Raw genomic sequence first — 27,642 nt, 5'->3', positions numbered from 1 at the left:
GAAAACATCAACAATAGGATTTAAGATCCTAAAGTCACAGTATTTCTGATGAATTCGAGGATCAAGCTTCTCCAATTTGGCCACTGGTTTTTAAAGATAACAAGGGATATCACAGAACAATTTGCACTCTCTAACCCTGCAGTGCGCAGTCTGATTTCAAGTTGCAAAGCCACTTCCAGGTTGTGTACTCACAAAGTTCACAGCTAAATGGAAATTTACAATGATCCAATGATGAATTGGGTCTTCAATCATCTTGTGGCACATTTATTGTAAAAGAAAATAATAGTACTAAATTCCTCATTACCTGGTAATAAGCTGCACTTTATGGCCAATCATTTCAAATATTAGTCACCTTCACCTGTCTAAGCCTCCTTTGTTCACCTTGGGACAACAATCCCTTGAACTCATTCAGCTAAGAATTAACCAGCTTCATGGTTGTATCAAACTGAAAACAATCACACTATAGATTTGAGCAGATATTATCACTTCTCGTATTCTTTTCTGGTGTCTCATTATGTTATTCAATGCAGGAAATAGTGATCATTAATTCCACAAAATAATGTCTTTTCAATTGTTGTTTTCAAAAAAATATACATTTTCAACACTTTCTGTGGGATTATCTTCAAATAAATTTTGATATGATGAATGACCTCCAAATACATACTTCATGTCTGAGAATGTACACTTCCCCACTTTGGTTTTCTGCTCTGAATAATCTCTTCAGAGTTACACAGCAGTGGCTTAGAATTTAGACAGTGTGCTCCAAGGCCACCATTTGTCAGGTCCTGTTTGGACATTGGTGTGCACTCAGACCTCAGGGAAGACTCCCCATCCAATTTTCAAAACTTGGCAGAGTGGAGGGATTATAGTCCACTAATATCCATGTTCTAATATCTTCCCATGAGAAACTTATTCATGTTGTTTGGTCAAACGCCATAAATGTTAAACCAAACATTTTGGGATCCACAAAGAGGAAGAACAATATTCTACATACCAATGACATCACATCTAGGAAGTTTAATATAATCTTACTTGCCTGCAATTCCTATATGACAAGTTCCCAGTTTGAGCTGATGCATGAAGTGAAGAGGGGACAGAATAATTAATGATCAGTGCGACTTAAAAAAACGTATGGGGAAAGTCACTCACATATTGGATGGCAACAAGAGAGCTGCAAGAGTGCTCTCTGAGTCAGAAAGAAAGGAGAAAAGATAGATGAGATTTGGAAAAGGGGGCAAAATATAAACTATATATTTTTCAAATTTTTTTCTAAAAATACAATGAACATTTTTCATTTCACATGAAACCTACTTACCAGTACTTACCATCCAAGATCTGAAGGAAAAATAGTCTGGGCTGTAGACCAATTCACAACTACAATCAATTTCTCTCTGAAACCAACTAAGAGGTACAATTGTAATGGAAAGAACCTGCTAGGTCAGACCCCCTTGCTATAAGACTGTCTTCCCAATGTCCCAAGACTGCAATAACCACTGAGAAGGAGCCTACCAATAGCCCGGGAACATTCATTCCCAGCGAGTTTTTAGTTGATAAGTAGTACAACGTACTAGAAAATGATTAACTTTCCATACTCCAACCTCTTTGATATTGCTTCAGGATTTGAAATATAACAGTAGAGGTAACAAGGAACATAATTTTTAAGGCTACATTTGCAAAATTTGCGTGCAGGAAAGCAAATGCAACTCCTTGTTAATTTTACAAACATAGTTCATTTAAATTCTGACACATTTGTCTGAGAACCGCTTGTCTACAACACATAATTATTGTACACAGTGTGACTTCTGGCACAAAGTATTTAGTGTTTCAGCGGGTCAACAAGTTGAGCATGCGTTCAAGGAATCTGTCACTAACAATGCGTAAACTTTATCCAGTGGCTGTTGAATGTGGAACACTCTTTAAACATCGTTACCAGACAGTGTTAGAACCTAGCAGTGCAATCCAGCACTGTCTAGTAAGATGCCCACAGAGGACCATAATCTCCAACTAAAGGAACGCACTTCAGTTTCTGTAATTGGAAAGAAACATTGCAATTTTCAATCCAGTGCTAACTATATACCCAAACTTTGCTGGAGGATGACAGAATAGGACCAAGATAGATAACTTACTTGATATATACACTGAGTTCTTTGTTATCATGCTGTTTCTTTGCATTTAAAAAAAATGCATTTACTAAACTGTACCTCTTGAAAAAGTATTGCTCATTGCAAATTACAAAAGGTAGTTATGTGATTTTAAAACAACAGCTACTTCATAATTTTAATAGATGATTCTCATAGTAAAATTACTATTGAATTTATTAAAGCTAAGCTTTCCCAATTGGACAATGTTGTCTTGAGCTATACAAACCATGATGACCTTAGATTCCACTCCTGCCTTATGATCCTGACTTGGGCGATGGCAAAAGGTATTATAACTGGCCTTAATGTATTTGGACCACGGAGCCCAAGTAATTGGCAGAGTTTTCAATTTTAGATGGTGCAAAATAGAGATGTTGGAGAGCTGAAAGTTTCCAAACAGCTAAACATCCTACCTATAATTTCGGTCATGAAAACTGGTCTCCTGAGCTAGTGGTCAACAATGTCAAAGGATGCTAGGCAACCTTAAAACCACAACCCAATGTTTTTGAGAGGTGGTGAAGGAAGGGTAAAAAAACAAGCATAAAATATTAAATGCACAGCTCTTAACTATTCAAAAGGACTTCAAACCGGTTTCTGATGGGTGATTTATTTAACCTTTTGACAGATGATGGCTTCTTCACCAGAATAGAAACAGCTACTGTAGTTAGAACTCAGATTATGGCCTTTAGAACTTCAGAAGTAGTGTTAAGTGGCTGACTAGGTGTGTACCAATCAACAGAATTGTAGCTTTAACCTCTTCACCAGTCCACGATGTCAAACCTTTAGTTTACCCTAGTGACTATGAGTTGCGGGTTACTTTTGGCCCTTAGCAGATCTGATGGATTTATTTTCTAAATTCCTTGAAAATTCTCAAATGTTGCAATTCGTCTATTCCCTACATTTGTACAAAAGGTAAAACATATTTTGTAAAATAGAAACTGCATTTCAAACTAGCAAAACAGCAAAGCTCTGCAGCATCATTTACAATCATTACAACCCCAGTTTATTAATGTTCATGGAATCTGCATTTTAAGTTCAACTGGTACAGCAACAGTATGCAGTACCTAAAATATCTCATTGTTCTTGGAACCTATTGTAATTTTCAAATTTGTAGCACAAAACCTTTAATCCAGAGAATCTAATTCTAATAATCATACCCTAAGATTTTACCTGCACTTCTATAAGGTAGCTAATGCTGATTAGTCATTGTCTGTTAAATATTTGGACGTATCACTTTAGTGCTATTTTCAATTCTAATTTATCTGCATACTCTTTTTTCAAACAATACTAATTTCCCATTTTTCTATATTATTTGCAATCCTTGATTCAAATGACTGAATAATTCAAATTTCAAAGCAAAATAGAACCTCTGTATTGTCTGGAGTATGTTTTTGTATATTAGAGAAAACAATCAAAAAAGTCATATATAGCAATTAGATTTTGTATGTAATGTAAAAAGTGTGATTTCTATCTAGTCATTTTTCCTTCATGTGCTCAAATGTCTGATCTTGCATCAATGATTGTGCTGAAATCATGAACTGTGGCACCATTTTTAGAGGTACTCGTTCTTTCCCAAGTATTCACTAATACAACTCCTTCTCCTAAACTTTTAAAGGCCAATTTTGGTGACATCTAATCATTATGCCTCTCGTTATTACCTTCTTATTTCTGCCTTGGCCCTTCACCTCACTTTTTCTGGGTAATAAAAGCTTTTTTTCTTAGTTCCCTCGATTATATCTGTTCAAAAGCATCTTAAGTATTTCACTTTCTGAGCATTCCTAAAGTCTCCATTTTATCTATTTTTGCCACTATATATTCAAAGCTGAATCTAAATCATAACCACCACTAAAATCACTGGATGTCCTACTTTAATGAATGAGAAATGGACTTCACAAATTCAAAATGCTGGAGGATGACAGAGGATCATTATGCTGGAGAGTATTAAAACTACATTCAACTGGAAAAAAATGAGAGCCATTTCCTCTTTCTACTATAAGATAACAAAATAAAATTAGTTTGCAAATTAGTTTCATTCTACTGACATACAAAAGCTAGTTTTCTGGTACTGTAGTGCTATAATTGAAATTGGTTCTAGGATGTAGGCACACTTAAGTGATCAAGTGTTCTCTAGAACTCACTAATGCATACATCATCCTATGTGTCTAACTGTGTATCATCATTTTCATTTCTTATTGGTTTGGTTGTGCTTCTCATCAGTGAGTCCATTGCTTACAATGCCACCAACTGCAATATTGGTGAATGTGATACCATGAAAATGTCACTAAAAATGAATGCATTTTATGGCGGGAATAGAAAGGCATGAAATGAAGATACAGTCCTAGTGTCCTCCATTTAAAAAAAATCACAAGAAGAGCAAAATGAAGAGTGAAGGATAAATGATCATTGCTCCCATCATACCTAACCAACTCCTTGGTTGCTCTGTAATTACCCTGTACTGCTCAAGCCTGTAAGGAGAAATTTTCATTCTTCTGTTTGCACTGAATTCTTCTCCGATGAAATCAGAAAGCCATCATCATCATTACCAGGCAGTATTAGAATACCAGTTACATCCAATGCTGCCCAGTAAGATGACAATACCTCCCCAAAAATCTTTCATTGTTGTTTTCCCAGCAGTCATTGTCACAGTTAATCCAAGGTAACTCATCAGTAAGTAAAAATGCATCTCACTGATTACCTCCCATTTCTACTTAAATCCACTGTCAAACCAAATTCTATCCAAGGGTGCTAAATGCGTAGAAAAATATCTTATTTCAATTAAGCAAATTTCAAATTATTTCCAATTTGGAAACAGTAAATTATTATTCTGAATTTCATTATTGCCCTGGCTTGAATAGCTTGAAGGAGTTTTTAAAGATAATGTTACCAATTTAAATGGATAATATATAATTCTGGTAGATGATACACTCTTTGGAAATGAAGATTACTACAATACCTCCCCCTCTACCCTGTTTATCACAAAACAAGTAAAAATCAGGGCCTCCATTTAACAGCCTTATTAATTAACACAAGATTATCTATTATAATTAATGGCTTTCAGCCTTGTGTTTACAAAGTAAAACTGTATCTCAAACTAATTATAACAAAGTTTTGACTTTCTCTGAAGCTGCATATGATTCATGTAGGCAGATATTTATATTATGTAAAGAAGTGACATCACTAGTTTTCTGTTCAATGAAAGCAACTCACAAAGAGCGAGAACAAAACCTCAAGTGAAATATAATACCATCTACTTCCACCCACAGAAAATCTACAATGCCACCTTGTCACGAGCTTTTTAAACTTGAAACGTAAAGAAAAACTGACTACAAAATGACTTCACTTGCTGTCTACTTTACTAGGGCTATGAGCTAATACCACCATTTTGTACATTGCTGCTAAGTGTGGAAAAGCAAAATGGCCTCCAGTGTTCTGAATACGACAATACTAATGACTACCTTTCAATCTACAACACCTTAACCAGACAGGAAATGAGAGCATTACTGGTTCTGACTTGCACAACCTCAAACAATAAAGCATTACACATAAAGTAAAATTTAAAAGGGGGTTTGTGGAAGATAACATGCAACAATCATGTAATTCTTCAAGAATTGCCGTTCTTTACCTTTAATTTTTCAGTCTCAGAGAAAGATCTATTCTGCTAACAAATCCTGACAGACCAGTCATGCACTTGTAACTGTATGTTTTTAAGATTTACAGTTTTTTGTTCCTTTTATTGTAATGGTTGCTATTTGTTGTCTTGCCATGTCCAAACAAAATCATATTTTATCAATAAATGAATAAATCAAATTGTTGTAACTCTTTGGGAGAGGAATTTTTTTCCACAGTATCAGTTTTAATCTTTTATGAAGCACGTGTCATTACTTTGGCAAAATCTTTCAAATTCAGAGGGGAAATAGCAATAACAACCACGATCTGAAAGTAAGCAAAATGCTTTCAATTGAGATTACAAAAATGTACAATTTTTCCTGAAAGGCAACTAAAGGGTCTGTCTAGTTTAACTGCAGACTTTAATTGACTTCCCTATGTCGCATGAAATGAACATTGGGAAAATGATACAATTGATATAATAACAAAAAAATTATGTCCAGCTCGTTTACATTGTGATTGTATACATATATTTCAATAACATCCATTATTCTGACTAATCTGCTACTTTCAAGTTTTATGTTAAAAATGGCATGTAAATATATTTGCTACCTAGACATATGCTTGTCTCAATTTTTTTAAAAATCTGAATACCCTAAGAAACAATGTTAATGTTAATAAAATTGGGGAATGGCTAAAATTTCTTGTTTAATCGTACCAGCTAGTAATCAATACAACACAAATAGTCTTCAACATATTATCCCTAGGCTAACCTTAAAGATAAAGTACACCAATGTCTTGAAATGTCACAACAAAAAGAGTAGGTCATTCTGCACAAAAATAGGTTTGGAACTGAATTAATCGGATTTTTTTTAAAAAACTTGTCTGAACAGTTGGAACACATGCCCTGTGGGTATATTTTGTAAATGTAACCTGAACTACAGTTTTTAAAAATATACAATTAAGTTTGCGTTGAGATGTGAAACCATCCCATTTATTTTTTCTATAAGAATTATGGACTTTCATGATTAAAATAGAATATGAAGTTTACACTAAAAAGTCCTAATTCCTGTCAGACTGCCAATATTAAACACTTGCAATTAACTTAAAGATTGGAATAAAATTGGCCATTTTTAACACAGGATAGGTAACATTCACAGACACACATACAATTGCTTTATATTAAATTGCTGAGAACTAATAAACTATATTAATTTTATACTGCCCAACTTCTTATTCACCCATTCTCTGCTAGCTGATCTAACATTTGCAATCACAACAGCTTACGGCTAAAGGCCAGACTTTGGCAATGTTTTGTTCAGTAAAGGGGAAAATAAATACAGAAAGTAGTGAACATGGCTGCAATCCAAAGCCTTCAAAGTAAGACTATTTTTGCGTTAAATATTACACATATGAATTATTATATAATCTTCACAATTACTGTACCAATTTTCTTCAAAGGTATGCGCACAAATAAACGATCTTTGGAAAAAAGGACTTATCCTCTGTTCCATAAAGAAGGAGGAAATTACACACACACATATCTGTGCTTTTGAAAACGTGAACAAGAGGCATTTGGCTGTGTGATTCAAAAAAACAAGGATGCATCACAGAGGAACAGTCAAAAGAATGTGCAAGCTCAGTGAGTGCTAAAAGTGCAAGTGATGGCTGGGAATGAAACTTCCAGTAGGCAAGTTTTTATTTGCCATTAAAAAACATAAATGGAAGGAAGTAGATGGCAAATAAAGCTCTCCCCCTAAGAATCATAATTAAAAAAGAATTGGTGCTCACAAAAATGTTATTCCAACAATTTAATTTTATTGCAGACTAAGAAATTAATCTGATAACTTCCTCCTACCCAACCTCCACTTTGGGAAGGTCACTCAATGACACCTCTATTACCATTGCAACTACTAAATGTAACTCGATGTTCCTCATATTTGTTGAGTAAAGACTGCCTTTTCTCTGCAGCATTTTCTACAGTATTTACTGTACATTTTATACATGGCCTGGGTTTATGTTAGACAAGAATTAGAGGGCAAAGGATACACTTGCGCAATTATAGCATTAACTTCTTCAACTAACAAGATCCTTATTACTTTAGCTGAAAATAAAGTTACAAAGCAAAAAAAAATCACTTTTACAATCTATATTGCAACTGACTTTGTCTAGCTTTTAAACATAGTGAAGTTTCCGTTTTGGAGGCCATGTTAAGCTTGACTTAACTCAATTATGGTAGGGAATATTTCATGCCGGAACTTTCTGTACTTGATAGTTGATTACAATCCTAGTTCTATAAAAGGGCAAAGGGTACCTCCCATTTGTATTAACCCTTGAACTACGCAAAAGTGTGAGAATGATTCATGAATTTATAAAGGATAAAAAAAACCTAACAGCAAAAGAAAATAAACTGAAAAACAAAATGCCTTAGCCCACTCAAAGAAAACCTCAAGCTTCATTCAATTTTGAAACAATGAAAGTATGAACTTACTAATCATTTAGCAATGAACGTTAACAGCTTTATCAGTGACAATTCAAAAATACACACCACATGATAAAACACCAAGGCAGAGTTTGTTAGCTGTACGCACAGCCCTTTTATCATTTTACCTATTTGCGTTATAGTTTTCCAAGTTAAAAAAAAGTATAAAAACTTAAAACCAAGTTGTCTGTAAAATAAACGTTATGAAGAGAAATTATTTAAGAACATGACTTGCTGCTCCTGAAATTGCTCTCTCTACAAATGATTTGAATGTACTAAATTTTGGTTTCTCAAATACAAAGGTTAGCATAAAAGAAACAGAGCCTTGTGCACAAATACCAAACTAAATTTCCAAGCATGGGAGATAGGAAGGCAAAAAAAGCTGCCAGGAAAGGAGAAGCACAGAAAGATTGCGTGGGAAGGAAAAAAACACCTGTAATCTTACCGTCGTGAAAGGCAACACAAAGACTGCTAAGAAAAAAACCTCAATTTCCCCGACTCGTGAATAATGTGGCTTCTCTGGTCATTTTGAACCCTTGAAATATAAAACCCACCTAATGGTTGCCTGGCTACAGCCTTCATTTAGTTAATCATCAGCATTATTACCAATGTGCAGGCCTTGGAAAGAAAGGAAACAATGAATAAGACATGTAGAAAACAAGAAGTATATCCCAACTCCTCCTCTGTTTGACACTAGCAATTAGCCACTGGTATTACCTTTGCTTTCCCCACCCCTTTCTGCCAACGCCTGGACAAGGTTCAAATAAATTCAAGAATGTCTAGGTAGTTCTAAATTCTAGGTTTTGAATGATCCTACCACCATGAGCAAAGATCTCCAGCTTCACCGTGGAATGCAATTTTGATTTGAAGAGACGGACCTGTTAGTTAACTGTGACTGAACCTTAATCAATGGTTAGCGATTGTGCAATGGACAAGGCAGATGAAACACTACACCTTATCTAATGCTCGATCTCCAGAGTGTTACCTGGAGTCCATGGGGACAAAAAAAGACCTGTTTTCTTTTTGTCCCAACTGAATAAGTTGCACTGCTACTTTGGGCATGCAGACATCGAGCTGCTTCTACACCACACATATTGACAAACAATACAAAAATTACAGGGAAAGAATTTACATGTCTACCAATACCTAATGTGCAAACTAAGGAGGTCATTCAAATGACTTTACGCAAATATGAATTTACTATGCTGCATTAGTGAGGTCCAGAAACACTTGGGTATCCACAAAAATCTATGAAAAATTAAGGAAAATGTTTTTGTGGAAACAAAAATCTACGTACTGAGCGATTTTTAATTAAACAATAACACTAATCAAACTTTTTCTGACCAATATATTTGAACTTTTCAACTGGAATCTCACCTGTAATTCTACTCTAGTGCTATTTGGTCCCATTATTAAATCCTGGAGACCAGTATGACAGAAACCAATGAAAAAGAATATTGTTTGTTTAACTTGAAACATGCAAAACAGAACGGAGAGGCTAAAAATCCAAGGGACTATGTCACTGGTCTATCTTTCTATTATATAATATATATACAGCAAAGACATGCAAAAAAAAAGTTCCACACAAAATGGTTTCTTCTGCCTTACCACCAACATATCAATTTTATTTCTTACTTTAGTCACTATCTTTCTCCACTTCAGATTTCTCTGTTTTTTTAACCTCACTTTAGGTAAATAACAATATAGTTGTTTTATCTTCAACAGGTGCAGATGGGCAGCACCCCCTAATCTTTTGGGGAGGAGGGATGGTAGCCAAATTGTAGCTTCCTAAAATATAGATAATCTGTTTCTTACGCTAATTATACATGTAGTGCCGAGTGAGGGCAACACTGGACTACGTCTGCACATATTCATTTAACTTTAGAACAAAAGGACCCATTCTTTAGACCATGCTAAGCTATTTTATTGATTTACAACATAGCGAGCACTGAAATAAAAGCATCAAGATTAAAGTGTCCACAACTGATTCATTTCTTTTAAATTACATGCCTATCCAAAATACTTTTTACTACTGAACTTCAGCAGCACCATAACTTGCTCAGAGTTTTAGAAGACTTAGAATTCTAAAATCATTTAGTTTAAACAATCTGATAATTTAATCTTCAGCACCAAATGCCTAATTTACTAGTATTTACGTTGCTTAATTCAAATAGCTGGGTAATTAATTCTTTCATTGTTTAAAAAAAACTTTGAATCATCAGTTAATTGCGTTTGGAACTAAATTTTACAAATAGCTGATGTGGAAATAGAAGTGTAAATAGCTTAACTTTAACAAAAAGTGTAATAACTGAAGCAACAGATCAAATCAGTAATCATTCAATATTGCATAAAAACGTTTGGTCATATTAAAATAAAACATCAACTCTTTCTACATACACTTTTTTAAACCATTTCTGTCGGAGATCAAGGCACAAGCTTCTCTACCTTGTCTGGAACACTGTTAAAATTTTCACTGAGGTAAAATGGAGATAAATGTTCCTTACTTATCCACAAACAGATCAAAGAATTTAGAATTTTTAAAGAATTTACATAGCTAGAAATGTGATAACATGCTCTATATTCACAATTAAGTCCCATTAAGTAAACTCATCTTAGTTCAGCAGTTTGAGTTAGCTAGGTAAAGAAATCGAGAGAACGCTTGCATCGGGAAAAGAAAAATGCTCTTCCCAATCTTGAAGTTGAACAAAGAAATTGCACGTTTGAGCTCCATATTGTGTCTAGTTAAGGTACTAGCTTACAGAAAGGTAGTACCCTTTTGTCTGAAGACTTTAAAAATATATCTCATACTAAAGAACAAGTAAGAACAAGCCAAGCTTTGAAAAGGGCCTCAATCAAGACACTCCAGAAAATGAATCGTACAGGACGAAAACAGACTAGACTTGAAAATATGTTTTTAACTTGCTGGTAAATTGCTAAATATTAAATATTTCTCCCAAAAAAAGTCTATGGTGCTCCAAAAGTTATGATTGAAAATTACGGAAAAGTTTCAATTTAATAAAAGACCCACTTAATCCAGCTTTCTATACGCTAAGCCACATGTTCAGTAATGTAGTCTTCCTTTTCTTATATACATCTACCCGTGTAAAAACAATGAGTGGATAAAAAGTTGTCCACTCTTCTTTGGAGAGCATTTTAAGTATATGCAACTTCTACAAAGCAGCCATTCCCAAAGCTGCTGACTTCAAAGGCTAGATAAATGAGGCTTTACCTTTCAGCTCTCCATCCTTGGATTTGTCCACGCTACCTGCAAATGCTTTTACCTGCCCTAACTGGTTAAACTGGTTGAAAGAGACACGTTTCAATTCTCATGTCAGCCAATTCCATCTAACCTATTCTGACAAGAGATTGACACCACTTACATTATTTCCTTAGTTACAAAATGGTACTCAACGATACCGAACAGTTCACCAAAATAAGAATAAGAAGCTATTTATTCTACCATTATTATTTTTGCTTCACAATTGCCCTTCTAGTTTAACCAATATACCTGCACACCAAGGTCAGCAGGACGGTGAAACAAACAGAGTGCTTTAATTCTGTGCCTGCAAGCACTTTTAACCTTTCACTCCACAAATGCTTCAAAATTTGAAAACTTTCACAAGTCATGGCTTTCACGTTGCATCAAGGATGGATTCTCTTTGTTGTCTGATGGCTCCACTTGTTGATTAGGAAGAACTTCGCAGGTTAATTCTCTGCAACTTAATACTCATAAAAAAGAAACCATGATGTCTCTACTTCAAAAACTATTTAAAAATAAAATTTAACAAAAGCTACTCTCTGTTCTCCAACTTCATGTACAGAAGCGCGGAGGCAATTGAAGTAATGTTGCTCGAATGAGTCGAAGAAGCAAAGAGACAGGGGACGTCGAGAGAGTTTCTACTTACATGCAGCTCCCACCCCTCCCCTGCGCAGGTGCATTCTTTACTTCAGACCAATCTGCTTTGCCTTTGGCCGTTGACAGGTGTGTCTCTCAGCACAATGATAGGTCAAAAAAGAATCTCATTTGCGTGATGCTCGCACGATTTCGTGAGAGTGGTTCTCAATTTTAGGAACTCCAGACTCTTTGCCTACGTTACCAGAAAAACAAGAAAACATGCAGGGGAAACTTAGAGTATTTAATACCATGAATGTTAAAATTCAATACAATATTTTTAGTTCTTTAAAAAGTTGTACCATTAAGGTTCTCACTCAAGTACTAAAAAACCCAAAAAAACAAAAAGAAATGGCTTTTTAAAAATAAATTTTAAAGTTCAAGATAGTCATAAAACATCCTTAACTGGTGCTGTTAGAATAGGTCCAGAGTGTCTTTGGATGGCATTGATAGCATGTATGATACATCACATACTGAATGTTAAGAACTTACTTTCATAATGTTTATGTTGGTTAAACAGTAAGTGAGTTTTTAATTTGATTTATATGATGGCGTTTAATACCTCGTATTTAAAAATAATTTAAAAGTATGGAAATGACATAGAGTTTATTACAATAAAAATACATTTGGTCACTGAGGATTTTATAAATTAATGAATTTCCAGCTCTTTGCATTCTACCCACTGGAGAGTAATAGACTTCTTTCCAAAAGCCTATTATCTAAGATTGTGAAGAAGTTTGTAAATTCTCTATAGACACTGTAATTTTGTGCTTTCCATAATATTTTAAAATGATGAATTCAGACAGCTCAAATGAAACACTAGGAAATTTGATCTTTTATTTAAGAGAGTTAACTTTATTATATCACAAATGTTACGTTTAGAACTGCATTTATTTACAGATTAGGATTTTGCCTCTTTGTGCGCTCTGTTGCAAAATGGCTGCTGGAGTGTCTTTAGACTTTACCTGACACTGTACTTAACCCACTTTAACAATGCTTTATAACTGAGGAACCATGATGGAGCTTCTATTTGAAAGTCAAGTTGATCTAACAGAACACTATGACTAAACAGGCAGAGAAATTAGCATACTGATAAAACAAAGGTGTGTCTCCTTGAAATAAACTGGTTCTTATCTCACTAGCAAAAGGTTCAGTTGAGTACAAAAGAAGCTGAAAGACTAAGCACACAGTAGTTAACAAAGTTCAATACATGCCACACCAAAGCAATTTCCGACATGTGCCTTTATCATCCATTTTATTACTGTACAGCTAACTGCCAGTATTTTATATTTTTGAAATTCTATTTATTTGCACAATTATGACAGGTGAAAGGCCTTACAGTGATTATAATTTATGAATAATTTATTTTCACATTAGCACAGATGCAATTTTTATGGTGATTAATATGCAAAATTTTCAGTTTTTGGTATGACTTTATTCAGCAGTAAAGTGTAGATCAACAGAATTTTAACTTGCTACCTTGCTACCTAATGATGTAGAGTCTCATGTGCCACATGCATTTCCCATAATTGACAGCAGGTAATTAACAAACTTGTTTTTATTCCATCGCTGCAAGATTACTAAATAGATTAAGGGGATTACAAAGAATAATTGGAGTTTGAGAATTTTTTCCCTTCTGTTTTGAGCATGTCCTTGCTGACATACATTAAGGTGCCAGTCATCTTCTGTAACAGTGACCTTTATGCATGCATGAACATTGGCACAATGTTGGCAGGCTGTTCAACCTATAAGGGACGGGCATTACAACCAAACTGAACCCGGCCTTGCTCAACATCCACCGATGCAATTTTCCAGAAGGGGGCACTGGGTAACAGAAAGGAACAGAAGCCCTGGTCTATTTTTTCCCACCTTATTCAGGTGCAACAAGGCTCATTTTTGGAATCCCCACCCTACCATCATGCCACCTGTCCGAGATGAGATCAACGAAACTCAGCGGAAACTGGACATCAAGCCTAGAATGTTCTTGGTCTGTACAGCCTGACAAACTTCCAAAGAAGTTCACTGGGATTGGCTGCTTTGGGAAGCACTTCCAAAGAAAAAAAATTGAAAAGTAGTTTAAAGGTCATTGACTTTTAGTGTTAATTCTGTTTCTCTCTCTCTCCAAGATACTAACTTCAATGGCGCATACTAAGAACTTGACGTGTACAGCTAACACAGTACATGCCAGGGAGCAATTTTATCCATTGATAGAGAAGGGAAAATTACATTTTGTACATCTTGCAGATAATACTATAAGGTAATGAGGTAAGATCATATGTGCATACCTAAAACGTCAATTGCATTATGTCATTGAAAATAAACAGCCAGTTAACAATGCAATACAATACTATGTGGATTGAAACAACAGGCTAGCATACAGCTGGGCACATTTGAAATCTTTCTTTCTTATGAATTGCTCTACTTTGCCTGCAAGAGAGAAACATGGTTTGCCCCATGACATAAAGTGCATCAATGTGAAAACAGAAAACACTCAGCAGTAAAAAGACTGAAATAGGTAGTCATGTTTAGCCACCTTTGCTTACTTGATGAGTTGAATTAAGGGGAAATGGTGACATAGTGGTATTGTTACTGGACTAGTGATCCAGAGACCTAGGATAACACGCTGGGGAATCAGGTTTGACTCGCAACCAGGCAGATGGCGATATTTGAATTCAGTAAAACCTGGAATTAAAAATCTATTGATGACGATGAAACTATTGTTGATCATGGCAAAAACCCATCTGGTTCACTAATGCCCTTTAGGGAAGGAAATCTTATCCTTACCTGGTGAGCCCACATGTGACTCCCCAGCAATGTGGTTAACTCTTAAGCTGCCCTTTGAAATGGAAGGCAGTCAGGGATGGGCTATAAATGCTGATCCAGCCAGCGATGCACACAGCCCATAAATGAATTTGAAAAATGTGACCAGTGTAACAATTTGAAGAGTTAAGAGAAAATATACCATTAGAATCTAACTATTTTTTACTTTTACCTGAGGGAGGGAGATTAGCATAAGATGTCATACAAAGGCTTAAGCTAAAAAATATAAATTGTATTTAAAGTATTGGTCCAACTTCTCTTGGTAAGAAATGTAATTGACTATCAATCTGTAGACTCTAGACTCTCTGCTCATTTTCTTCAGATGTTCAAATCTCAGTAGCACATTGGATTGCCAAAAGGTAGAGAAATGAAGATCAATTCCAGAGTCTGCTGATAGACAACATCTACAGCACCAGATTTTTATGACAACTGGTGGAAGGCGAAGACCAACAGGGGCAGTGGTCACAGATGGGTAATATTATGCGTCCTGTATGGTCAGAGACTAGGGGTGTATACAAGTTTCACTACAAAATGCCCAATCTCTGGGTCATAGATCTAGGAATAAGATGTCTATCCATCCACTTTTTAAAAATAAAGTTCATACTATTTGTTTTTATTCAAATTATTTATTATAGATTCATAGTATACTTTATCTGTATAGCAGGCAAGAAACAATACTTTTCACTGTATACTAATACATGTGACGATAATAAAATCAAATCAGTGATGTCACAAGCTTCTAGAGAGTTTAGTTATTTCCCATTGAGGATCTTTTGTCTTCCACGTGGAACTAGAATCCAGCAGAGCATTTGTAGAAAAGGGGCGCATTTTATAAAGTTTGTACATTGCAGCATTTGTAATCTGTCAATTTGCAACACTTTGACAACTCTGGTGGAGAAAGAAAGTAAGGCACATGACCATATCTTAAACATTTTATTGTTACTGGCCTAATTTTCATTTCTTCCAATCTATGCCTTTTTCTGTCAAATGTGCATTGCAAATAACACACATAAGAAAAGGTCACATAACAAGAGGAAAATGCACTTACGGTATGTTGTAAGCAATGCAACTTAAATGTTTAAACTGCTAAACAGAAACATGCAGCCTTTGTGTAAGCCTGCTGCTTGTGAGGAAGGTGACTTTTCTGGGGTACAATTTCAGTCACCAGTACTCTTTATCTGAATCCACTGGATGAGCAGAAATTTCCTTCAGTTTGTTAAATGCTGGGAAAACTGAAGCCATTGTCTTTAGTCTTGACTACAAACTCCACTCCCTGGTCACCAAATCAAACCCATTCCTGGCAACTGTCTGAAATTGAACCAGACCTGGCAACATATTTGACCCAGAAATGAGCTTTCAACCACATAGCTAGGTCATCACAAAGGACACTTATTTTCATCTTCGTAATATTTCTTGACTCTGTTTCTGCCTGTCTCAGGTCATCTTCTGCTGAAATTCTCATCCATCTATTCCAGTGGTACATTTATGCCAAATATTAAAGTTTTAATTGCATCTGCTAGACGCATTGAAATTTTTAATTTCCACTGCTAAAAACAAAGATGTCACAGGGCATCTGCCATTTGGAACTGCAAATTGGCCAGGTTTCTAAAAGTGGATTACAATGAACATGGCTACACAACATTCTTGTGGAGTGCCAGACCTGCTTTTCTCAGGACTAATGCTAAAACAGAAAGCACAATAAGGCCTCAGATATTTTATGGGGTGGCACAGTGGTTAGCACTGCTGCTTCACAGCTCCAGGGACCTGGGTTCGATTCCCAGCTCGGGTCACTGTCTGTATGGAGTTTGCACCTTCTCCTTGAGTCTGTGTGGGTTTCGTCCGGGTACTCCGGTTTCCTCCCACAGTCCAAAGATGTGCAGGTTAGGTTGATTGGCCACGCTAAAAAATTGCCCCTTAGTGTCCTGGGATGCGTAGGTTAGAGGGATTAGTGGGTAAAATATGTAAGGATATGGGGGTAGGGCCTAGGTGGGATTGCGTTCGGTGCAGACTCGATGGGCCAAAGGGCCTCTTTCTGCACTGTAGGGTTCTATGATTTTATATTCTGGCTCACAATACAAGGTAACAGAGAAGAATGCGTGAAACTGGTTATGCACAAGGGAAATGCCGAGAATTCCTACCAGTCTCTAAGAGAAATTCTAACCATCACTGCTTGACATTCAATAGCATTACCATCACTGAGTCCCCCACTGTCAACATCATGAGGATCATCACTGACCACAAACTGAACTGGACTAGCCGTTTAAAGAGAGAGAGTCTGCTCTTGATATCAAGAGCACATTTGACCAAGTATGGCATTAAGGAACCCTAGTAAAATTGGAGTTAGTGGGAAATGGGGAAAAATTCTCATTGGTTCAATTAATATCAAGCACAAAGGAAGACGTTGGTGATTCTTGGAGTTCAGTCATCTCAGTTCCAAGTCATTACTACAGGAGTTCCTCAATGTAGTGTCCTAGGCCCAACCATCTTTGGCTTCTTCTTCAATGATTTTCCTTCCATCATAAGATCAGAAGTGGGAATGCTCATCACCATTCACGGCCCCTCAGATACTGTCCAAGTCCAAATGCAACAAGACCTGGACAATATCCAAGTTTGGGCTGACAAGTAGGAAGCAATATTTGCATCACACAAGTGACTGATAATGACCACCTTCAACAAGAAAAAAATCTAACCGTTGCCCTTTGACATTCGATAGTATTACCATCGCTGAATTTACCACTATCAATATCCTGAGGGTTGTCCTTTGCCAACTGAACTGGTCTAGCCATATAAATACTATGGCTACAAGAGCAGGTCAGAGACTAGGAATACTCACTTCCTGACCACCCAAAGCCTGTCCACAATCTACAAGGCACAAGTCAGGAGTGTAATGGAATGCATTTCACTTGCCTGGATGAGTGCAACTCCAACAAGAGTCAAGGAGCTTAAAGCTAACCAAGACAAAGCAACCCACTTGATTGGCATCCTTTCCACAAACATTCACTCCCTCCACCACTGACACACAGTAATAGCAGTATGTACCACGTACAAGATGCATTGCAGGAAATCACCAAGGCTCATCTGACAGAACCTTCTAAACCCACAACCACTACCATCTAGAAGGAACAGGGAAACAGATACATGGGAATACCACCACCTGGAAGTCCCCCACCAAGCCACTCACCAGCCTGACTTGGAAACATATTGCCATTCCTTCAATGTTGCTGAATCAAACTTAAATATTTGCTCAATAAGATAATTTTTAAATTTCAATACATGTATACATATAAGAAATTATATTACATATACATAAAATAATTAAATTCCGATTTTCTGATCATTTTAAAATACAAAATTCAGGTTTGGATCTTAGGATTGGCACTCATTGTTGAGCTTGTTACCTGAAGATACAATTTGCATTTTAAAGTCCAAATGATTAACTGCAACATTCTGATATACGATGGGTAAACGGGCAATCGTCACTGAGTTGACGTGACATAAAACATCAATAATATTTGGCAATAGAGGGACACTTTTATATGCTAATATATAATGGCCACGATAGAAACATAAAAAAATGTTTGTTTTGTTTTGATGAGCACATCTTGTGTTGTCAGACCATTGCCCTGATCCCAGAAGAACAATTGAAAGAACAAAGAAACTTGAAATCAGAAATGGTCCTACGAGGATGGCACTTCAAATAAGATTAGCCAGTCAGGGTGATCATACCTAGAATTTTGATGGGATATCAATATTCCCCGTGTGCCAATTATATCAGTTTCAACCCATTATGAATTCAATGCCATCATCGCATGACTGAAACTGGCTGGAGAGGTAGCCAATACCTTATTAAATCACAGGGCAGCCCAGCAAGACAGCCTGGGACCAGCACCCTAGAGGGATGGATACCACCTTCTGACACCATCCCAAAAAGGAAATAGCCCTGCCTTGAAAATACAGTTAGCTCAGACAGAGAAGGGGGCTAATCCATCTTATCTGCAAGATTATATAGAGGAGCTCAGCAACAGTTTCAACTGAAACTACCAACATATTTTGGCTTCTGCCACTGGCATGAATATAGAGAAGCAACACCTGTGTATTTATGTCTACTATCTTGCTTAACACTTTGCAGCGTGTTATTCATGTTGAGGATTAGGTGTTGGTATCACAGGGGAATTTCTTCACCCCATCAAGCAAAATAACTGCAGTCTAAAGTATAGCGCATTACAAGATGGTTTTAATTTGGCATAAAGAGTAAAGTCTATTTAAATTTCTCCTGGATGAGGCAAATCTAAAATGTCAATTTTCAAAATGAGTTGGAACCTTGGAACCATAGAATTCCCATAGTGCAGACAGAGGTTGTTTCGCCCACTGATTCTGCACTCTCTCCGAAAGAGTATTCCACTCAGGACCTCCCCTCTGCCATATCCACGTAACTCCACATAACCTACACATCTTTGGACACTAAGCAGCAATTTAGCATGGCCAATCCAACTAACCTGCATTTCTTTGGACTGTGGGAGGAAACATACACAGGTACAGGGAGAACATGCAAATACTACACAGACAGTCAACCAAGGCCAGAATCGAACCTGGGTCCCTGACGCTGAGAGGCAGCAGTGCTAAACATTGTGCCACTGTGCCGATTTTAGAAAGAAGTTTCAGATCTGATCAATTTTCTTTTTTTTCAAAATTAGCAAATCAGGTGAAATTATGCGACATATTGCTCTCAACTTAAATACAGATAATCTAAGTATCTTAATCATAAAAAAATGTTCATGCTATGGCTAAAAACAAACTATGCACAGCTGCAAGGATATGTCATTCCATTCACATTTTGTTTCAAAGACATATTAACTCCTTTAGGTGCCCAAGGATGAAGATCTCAATCAATATGACCACTAGTATGCAGGCCCTTCCTCCTCCCCCAGCAGTTCCAGAAACCACAATCAAACAAAATGCCTTAAAACTCTGACCCACATTCCTCTCAGCTTAAGACTAATTATAAAAAGTTACTAAAATGAATCAATAAATTCCCTCAACAAACACTACAAAATTAACATATACGATGGCTTCACAGATTATGCGAAGAACTCCTGGTTGTACAATGGCTATACAAAATACAGCTGAATATACTTTGAGAACTTAAGAAAAAGGCAGACATAAGTTTCAGGATATTATACTAATTTAATCACAATGTGTCCTACATAGATGAAAATGATATTAAGTTCACAGATGACACAATAAAGCACTGTACTATCTGTCCTTAATACCTACATTGCAAATGAACTTTGGCTCACAATTTTTTTAAATCTGAGGTTGTGCCTCATTCATTGCTGAATGTACCACATAGCATGCAAAAGACATGGCTCCAGAGTTCTTAATAGTTATCAGAAACCCAAAAGCCTGTTACTGATAGGCTTTCCAATTTATGATAATGGTCCCACTTTTGAACTGCACATTTAATGTAATTCCAATCCATACACGACTGAATGAAAAGACATGGTTAATATGTCTGGAAAAAAAACTATCTTTTCAAACTGTTTTTATCTTCCATTTTCAATCTGTTTCACAACTTTAGATCAGTTTACACACTGAAGATGTATGCTTGCAAGTATTTGCATGAGCATGCATGGATACAACGATAGTTGTACGAATGATTGTAGCAGCGCTACAGAATTCAAAATAGGAGGTGGATAACAACGCTGAGGGAAGGTACAGAAGTTTATTTTTCTATCGTGTTGAATACACCAGTAATATTGCAGACAGCTTTCTGTTAAAGTCATGCTGCAATTACTGGACTGGCTGTTCTTGCTTGGGATTCCACATTCATTGCAATATACGGCGGATTTTATAGCCCCACTGCAGCGGGAAAGGGGGGTGAGTAGGGCAGGAAAACGCGGTGAGCCATTCAACAGACTCAGAAAATTCTGCCAATGCAAGAGGCTGCAAAATTCCACCAATAGATTCAGAGCACTGGTTGTAGAAGTAGACGCAAATACCAGGTGGAATTTTCCCACCCAAAAACTAAGTGTCATAATGGCAAGAATGCCAGAACACTCTATACCAGTCTGTCAGGTGCACTCCGAACCACATTCCTCCCTTACACAGACATTTTTTTTTGGAGACTGGTGAGTTGCATATCAGTAGTGAGGGGAACGGAGCTTAAACGTGCCAGTGAGGCATCATTGTGCAAGGGCACCCTGATCTCACAGTGCACTGGAGACCCCCTTCTCCTCCCCATGGATATCAGGATAGCGTCCCCCCCCCAACCTCTTCGTGACTTCCCCGAGATGGGTTACCTCCCGATAGGTTCCCCCACATGCCCCCTCATCAGGACCCCCTTCATATTCATCCCTGCACCACTCTCCCTGCATAGCCCCAACTGCCCCTGGCACCTGGCAGTGCATACTGGCACTGCCAGCGTGTCCAGAGGGGGTCATAGGCAGTGGAGTCATACCCCTGACTACCCCAGGTCTTCAATGGTTTCCGAGCCTCCCAGCATGGTCACAGCATCTGGTCTCTTCTAGTGGAGATCAGTACTGTTCATGCTTGTGTGACATCCCACCAGAGAGATGGGAACATTCTGGGAGGGGGGCGGGGGGCGAAACGATCGTGTGCCAAACTCGCCAATGAGATTGAAATACAGTCATCATCTCATACTAATCCGCCTCAGCCCAGTTTGCGCCAGTAGAAAGGGGCGGGATGATTACAAGCCATTTGGTGCCAGGCGCAAAACTGAATTTAGGTCCGCACACTATTTTCTGGGATCGGTGCAATATGCTTCAGGTATGGCAAATTCGGAAAATCTGTGACATGAAACTAAATGAATCTGCTTTAAGCTAGCAGAATGTTGAACTACGTAACCAAAAGCTGCAGAATACAAGTCAATTCTGGTCAGATCATAGCTTGAATACTCCATTAAATTCTAGTTGCCAAAACAGAAAGCAGCTTTCAGACACTGCGGATAGTATAGTGAAGAACCACTGGACTTTTACTAACTTGAGTACAAGGCATTTTTGATGCATGGTGGAATTCTTAATAAAGGCTAACTAACAATTGTAAAAATAATTTTCTGTTGAGTAGGAAGAAATAATATAGCTAATAAACACCCAGATAGAAATAAGGCTGTATGAGAGAGCAGAGGAAATTATAGGGGGAGTGGAGGTACGAGATCGTAGCTTTGCTACCAAGTTGCTCATGGAACTCTCCAATGCGGGCTGCAAATACATACTTACAAGGTTATAAATCAAAAAATGAAAATATATTTTGGATGTTTCAATATGGACCACGATAAAGCCTGTGTTTTGAATCACAGCATAGTTCTTAATTAAAGCCATGGATGGCTCTTTTGGTAGCATGCTAAGTCCGAAGATTGTAGGTTCAGGTCCCACTCCAGTGATGTCATTTATTTTCTCAACCAACAAGAAAGAGAACAGCGATGTCTTTTAAAATCAGAACATTTGAATCAAATTATAAAACATTGCTTATTAGTTAGTAGACGAGTTGTCATCAAGTGTAATTACCATGTTGGTTTTAATAGATTAAAAGAAAAGAAAACTGTATGCAAGAAAATATATTGACACTCCTAATTCATCACCTTAAATTACCTCCCCCACAACCATTGCTAGCTGTTTTGCAAAAATGATTATGGCTTGCATGTCTATAGCTTTTCACAACCACCAGTCATCGCAGAGAACCTGACTGTCAGTGTGATACTTTCCTGAAGTGTCATCAACTAACATAAGATACAGAGCAGCCAGTCTGTGCACACCAAACTCCCACAAACGGTAATGTGTTGGCTTTCTTACGGCCATTTCATTGGAGATTAAGATTGGTCACATACAGGGGATAACTCCCCTGTTCTTTTACAATATGGTGTCATAGGATCTTTTAGTTTCAGCACCAGCGCAGAACTGCACATAATCTGCCTTTATTAACACATATCTCTATTATCTCCACATTTTCAGCATTTGGCTCATGTTTTAGATTGGAGTTGAGAAATGGCAGGAAACAGTAAGTGGTATCGATTTTCACGTTCAAAATGTTCAGACAGAAATTCAATATGGTGTGGCTGTTGATAATTTTCGAGAGGCTATTATTAAGTAGTTTTATTAAGAATGCCTAAAAAGCACAAACTCTGATACAATTGAAGCCAATGTTCATCTTCAGTTTCTTTTGGAGAAACTTCACCAAAAGCAGCAAGGGACATGGTATAAAGTATGTCTGATCATACCCTACGTACACTTCACGGGCGGCATGGTGGCACATTGATTAGCACTGCTGCCTCACAGTGCTAGGGACCTGGGTTCGATTCCCAGCTTGGGTCATTGTACGTGTGGGGTCTGCACGTTCACTCCATGATTGTGTGGGTTTCCTCCCACAGCCCGAAAGACATGGTTAGGTGCATTGACCATGGTAAATCCTCCCTCAGCCCAATCAGCACTACAGTATGGTGACTAGGGGATTTTCACAATAACTTCATAGCAGTGTTAATGTAAGACTACTTATGACTAATAAATAAACTTTAACTTTACTTTACACTGTTAATTGGGTCCTTTCACAGTCAGTCCATAAAAGGTTTCCTTCCAAGATGTACAATTCATTGTGCCAGCCTCAGGCGAAACCACCATTTTTAAACTAAACAAAACAAAATTTTTTTTGTCATTTTGGATGTATACTCAAATAGCAGTGATAGTCATTATTTACACACTGACTTACCCTCAATTCCCTGTCATATTATTCATCTACCTCAACATCTTGCCTACGTAGTCACTGTCACAGCTGTGCTTTTCATACTGTCGAAAGTGAGGATTTTTAAAAAACATTTTTTTCAAGTTGAAGTTCCCACTCTTGCTAAAATATATCTCACCCAACTACCACACAACTTCTGAGACAGCTGCTAGATGGATCTAAGTAAATACTTCTTGATGCAATAAAAGCTCATAAACCTTGAGAGAGTGATCACATGTGACATCACATTTTATTCCCTTCAATGATAATGGAAAATCTTGATAATTTTTCCAAGTATCTGTATAGAAGTTAAATTACAATATTGCAACAGCATTCAAAAGGGTTCTTGTATTTTCCTAGAATAAACTGCTAATAATTTCAATAAGCAAGTAATTACATTGAACATTGTTTCTCAAAATATTAAGTTATTTCAACAGCTTCTTTACATTCGGCATGTTTATGCACTGGTACTGTAGGGTGCAGCTGTTTGCATGTGCAACAACGTTTGGCCCTTGCTCCGCACGGGGGGTTAGATTCCATCTGGGCCTTCATCTGCATCCCATTAGCAGAATGAAAATCAGTTATGGCCAGCCTCCAATGGGTTTCCCAGTCTGCCATGGTGGGCATCAGGGCAAGATCCTGCATGAAATTCATGCCGGCATAAAATGGATTTTTGGATGCTGCCAAATTCCTCCCCCCCAACCTCATATGCCAGGGCATGGGAGAATTTCATTCATTGTTTTGCATGCAATAATTTTCAATACTTAAACGCAATGAAAAATTGGTCTTCAAAGGCCGAAGAAGTTTATGCATGCAGTGGTAAGTTCCTTTCTTTCACAGAGATAACATCCACTACACTAAGGGCAGACAAGAAAATTATGAATCTCTTAGTTCTTCACGAAGTAAGGCCAGAGGTATTGGATGCAGAAGCTACTGATTAGATGCAGTACTAATAAACAAGTGTTAAATAAATACCGGAGTCAATAGCCCACAATCAGTCCTGTGCTTAGAATCCAAGGTAGAAGATCCCACCTGAGAAGAGCAGAGAGCAAAGGTATTATTGGCAGTGAATGATCAGACAGGTTAAGAGCGAAAGCAGAAGTTACCAAGGTTGGAGTCATTTGAGGTGAATGAGAAAGCATCAAAGATGCCATTACAGACAATTTAGTGACAATGTGAAAGGTAGAAGTGCAACCATGAGAAAGAGAATAATGTTACCAAATGGACAATGGAAGAGACATAATGAAGTAGTTGACAGTGTGGAAGGTGATGGAGAGGCTGGGGAGATTGATGAGAGGTAATGGTTGCAATTATGCAGGATACTGATATTATCTTCAGCCAGAACGGTTTTAGGACTGAATCAGTCTGGGACTGTAAATGGAAGATCTTGAACATAGAGTGAAGGCTGGAGGTGGCTACATAGTTGTGAAGCAACTGGTCTTTGAAAATAAGGGAGTATTGAAGATAGGAGATGGTTATTGAGAGAACAAAGTTAATGAGAACATTTATTTTTGAATAGAATGGTGGTGATGGTTTGGAAGAGAAACCTACTGATCATCCCATGTTTTGTCTGAGTCAAGCAATTGTATTCCTTTAGCTCTTGGGCTTCAATGTTGTCCCATGATCCATCTTCCATTGACTATACTTTGCCCTGTGCCACTATCTTACACTGTGGTTGCTACTTTTAGTATCAGAATTTTATGCTCATTTTCCCTACCAAGGTAAAGCAAGGGAATGTTCCTTCTATGTCAGTTCCAAACAATAAGTGAAAAAGCTCTATTATTGTAATAGTAAATGCTAATACTATAGCTAACAGGGGCTTTTCATACCTTGTGGCAGATTTCCTCTGGATATTCAATGGAGCGGACCAAATTCTGGTGCCAAAAACTGAAAACATCAGCTAGGTTGGTTGGCAGAAGAGCAAAAATATGAGAAGAAGAATGAGAGTCAGGCAAAATATTGTCAGCCTTCTTCCAGTCACCTCCATGCCCTCTCAGATTTTTCTTCCACAAAGGCGAGTACAAACCTTCCTTGTGTCTGTCAAAATATGGCTGAGCACTTTAAATAGGCCTTATTCTGTTCATTATTCTCCAAAAGAAATTGAAAATGCACATGTGGTTACAAAGATATTATGTGGTGAAAACATTTAAAAGGATATTGTTCAGTTGACCTGGGAACACCTACCTTAAGTGCAGTGTTTTTCTATTATTTTTAGTAAAGCTGTTTCCACCCTATGACTGTACCCTCATGCGATCTGTCTGAACATATATGAACTTGGTTCACAGAAATAGAAGGTAGTGTGGCACCCCGTTCCCTGATAGTGTTAAAGAAATCCTTTGGTTTCTTGGTGCTTTTGCTAAGCACCTGCTCCCAAACAAAGGAAAGTCATTAATACAAAATCAAAGTTCTTAGCTGCTGGAAATCTGAACTAAAAACAAAAAAATGCTTAAAATACTCAGCAGATCAGGCAGCATTTGTGGACAGAAATCCTTCACGTCGATGATATTTCATTAGAACATACTATATTAAGCAATTGTAACTGACTGATTTGTTAATTTGTTTCCAATTGAGTTGCTGTGCATTTCTAGTATTTGTCGTTTTCTTTAATTTAGAGGCACTTCTCTTCCAAAAATGCCAGGAGTTCTGTTCCCCTCTCTGCTATGGTTTTCATTTGTCTCATTCGCTTTCATTGGTAAATACAAAACAACCCTTTTCTCTCTACAGATGTTGCTGTGTGTTTCTGGCATTTTCTGTTTTTGTTCCATAGTTCCAAACAAACATCCAGCAGTATTAAGAGTTATACAATTGCACACTAGTTATACTCATGGGTAGGAAAGAATGTAAACTGTATATTCAGAATAATGCCGAAAAGTGCACAACAATTAAGTGCTTGACAAACAAATGCATTAAATGGAGCAACAGCAAAATGGGAGACGTGATGTGGCAAGCAGAGAAGATGGAATAGGGTTGACAGCCTATATGAGGACAGGGATGAATCCTACCTCTATGGGCTTTCTTGTTATGTCAGCATGACTCAGAAGGTATAACCTAGACAACTGATGTGGTAAACTAGAAATAAGTTTACAGGATAAATCAAACCATCATTTGCCATTATCAACATGATGTAACCGACGTGTATTGTGTTTGTTGAATGCCAATCTTACTGCATCATAAACATATAGAAAATAGTTCAACCTTTTAGTGGGCAGGGAGGCAAAAATATCTACAGGGCAATTTTAAATAGAACTTGAAAGCTTTAAATCTACCACCCTTCTTGTAAAAGGTCAAAACTAATTCAATGCTTTGTAGCAGATTGCATGATCTAGTAACAGAGCTAAGTAGACTCATCATATTTTGAAACACCGTTGTTGATTGACCAGTTAGCTTGAGCCATGCATGAAATGTCGAAGGAAAGACCTATCGTTTTGCTTTGTTTATTCCCTGTTGGTTCCAGATAATGATGTGGGTATGCCGGCGTTGGACTGGCGTAAACACAGTGAAAAGTCTGACAACACCAGGTTTTAGTCCAACCGATTTATTTGATAATATACTCACAAGCTTTCGGGGTTAGCCCCTTCGTCAGGTGAATGGAGAGTTCTGGCCTCAGACAGAACATATAAAGCACAGACAGTTTAGAGATTACTGATTAGAATGCGAATCCTTACACCTAACCTGCTGTTCAAGACCTGAAGTGGCTGATAATGTGAGTGGAAGGCACACTTCCACTCACATTATCAGCCACTTCAGGTCTTGAACAGCAGGTTAGGTGTAAGGATTCGCATTCTAATCAGTAATCTCTAAACTGTCTGTGCTTTATATGTTCTGTCTGAGGCCAGAACTCTCCATTCACCTGACGAAGGGGCTAACCCCGAAAGCTTGTGAGTATATTATCAAATAAATCGGTTGGACTAAAACCTGGTGTTGTCAGACTTTTCACTGGTTCCAGATAAGCCAATACTATACCACAGGCTGGT

At 37.4% G+C, this 27,642-nt stretch overlaps 1 protein-coding gene across 10 annotated transcripts in view; it reads right to left on the bottom strand.

Annotated features, from left to right (window-relative positions):
• Nucleotides 1-27,642, bottom strand: part of LOC145360325 (uncharacterized) — a 319,226-nt gene that overhangs the window by 178,748 nt on the left and 112,836 nt on the right. For 3 of the 10 annotated variants that reach the window (XR_013889693.1, XR_013889692.1, XR_013889694.1), the window contains exon 2: nucleotides 12,132-12,314. The exons of 4 other annotated variants lie outside the window; for them this stretch is intronic. The gene's annotated coding sequence lies outside the window, so the exon portion shown is untranslated. Of the gene's footprint in view, nucleotides 1-8,671; nucleotides 8,756-8,943; nucleotides 8,969-9,043; nucleotides 9,133-12,131; nucleotides 12,315-27,642 lie in introns of those variants that run through there. 3 more of the 10 variants (XR_013889689.1, XR_013889696.1, XR_013889691.1) reach the window with 3 other exon arrangements.

This window comes from Carcharhinus amblyrhynchos, chromosome 30 (assembly GCF_965287045.1).
Source record: "Carcharhinus amblyrhynchos chromosome 30, sCarAmb.v2.hapA, whole genome shotgun sequence".
Lineage (NCBI taxonomy): Eukaryota > Metazoa > Chordata > Chondrichthyes > Carcharhiniformes > Carcharhinidae > Carcharhinus > Carcharhinus amblyrhynchos.
Note: the sequence above shows the minus strand (reverse complement) of the source record. Positions and strands in the feature narration are given on the sequence as shown.